Raw genomic sequence first — 1,723 nt, forward strand, 5'->3', positions numbered from 1 at the left:
CATCAATAAGAGAGAAACATCAATTAGCCGCTTCCTGCACACCTCCTACTAGGGATGTGCCCGCAACCAAGGTACATGCCCTTGACCGGTATCGAACCTGGGACCTTTCAGTCTGCAGACTGACGCTCTATCCACTGAGCCAAGCCAGTCAGGGCCATCTTTCATCTTAATGACAGATACTTGGTCCTCCAAGTTCATCCTCCAGCTGAACTCAAAGCAAATCCCAAGCAAACTCAGTGTGCTCCTTCGCTGTGCCCTGAAGGGGCATTTCACTGCCTACCTTCAGTTCTGCAACACCCAGCACCCTGGAGCCCAGGTCCCTGACCACGCTGCCAGTGATCTATGTCATCTTTGCTTAAATTCTGAACTTGTCGCTATCACTTACCTATGAATTGGTAAATGAGGCAATTAATAATTGTCAGACACTGGGATTATTAAAACTTATCTGCATCCCAGCAGCTTTCTCATAGATTGCTTTGTATTATCATCGAGTCTTTCCATGCCTTGCCCTTCCCACTAGATTGTCAGCCTCTTGAGGTGGGGGAGATCTGTCTCTTCCTTTAATTGTCCAGAGTATGTCCTTAAAATCACATTCTCTGAACACTTTGGGGTGGAGGGGAGGCGGGGCCTTTATTTTTAGCCGGATAATTTGCATGAACAAACAGTAATTAACAGCTCTTCCTTGCCCATTCTCATTCTCAGCAGGGGCTGCCTCAGAGGAGACTTTGATAAACGCTCCCTTCTCTACTGATAATAAATGATGAGGCTTCCCCAACTAAGCCAGGCCTGAGAGCTAGGACGTGATCACTGCAAGCCCAGGCATCAGCAGAGGGGGCACCCCCAAGGTAGCTGCTAGTTAGTTACCCAAGGGCCTGGGGAGGTATAAATATGGTTATTCGTGCCTGGGAAGGTTATTATAGTAGTATATATGCACACGTGCAAAGCCTCCCCTAGGGAGGGAACTTAATGGGACTAAATCGCCAAAATCTGACAGAGACCCTTTCATGGTGGTAGAACCAGCTCTGAGCTGTCTCCTTGCTCTTCCCCACAGCAGGACCTTTAGTTCAGATCCCTAAAGGGGGCGGTGCCTCTCCCCCGCTTCCAGGAGCGCGATGCCCCAAACCCAAACACGCTGCAGGTCAGAGTGGGTGCACCTAGCCTCTTCTGACAGTGGCCTGCCAACAGCTCTTTGCAGACAACCTCCTGCTCCCCAAAACTCCTGCAGAATGCTGGCGGGCTGCCTGCCGCAGGGCGACACCTGGAAGAGCAAGTGATTTAAAAACAAGTAAAACAAGCCACGCTCCCACTGCTCAGAAGCGACTGGTGTCCTCGTCTAAAATAAAAAGGTCTCTGTCTGCAAATCCCGTTTGCTCGACCGGTAATCCACCCCCCGCCCCCAGCCCGGCGTGTCCGCCCGGTACAGCTGTTTTTAATCCCTACTTTTCTCACTTGGCGTCCCGGGCTCGGGCTGACCAGACGCGGAGCCACTGAGCGTCTCCCCCTCCCCCTGCCAGGGTCTGTCCTTCCTCCGCCGTCTCCTCTTTCCCCGCCTGCATCCCCGGGGGCAGAGTGTGGGAAGAACGAATTTCCGCCCGGTTTGTTCGCCACTCGCCGACTTGGGTCCCTTCCGGACGCAGCCTGCGCACCCCGGCTCCTCCCCCGGCTGTTCCACGGAGGCCGCGCTCCCGGTCCGGGACCCAGAGAGAGGAGGCGCGGGCTGCGG

The sequence above is a fragment of the Myotis brandtii genome, unplaced genomic scaffold, assembly GCF_000412655.1.
Source record: "Myotis brandtii unplaced genomic scaffold, ASM41265v1 scaffold17, whole genome shotgun sequence".
Taxonomy (NCBI): domain Eukaryota; kingdom Metazoa; phylum Chordata; class Mammalia; order Chiroptera; family Vespertilionidae; genus Myotis; species Myotis brandtii.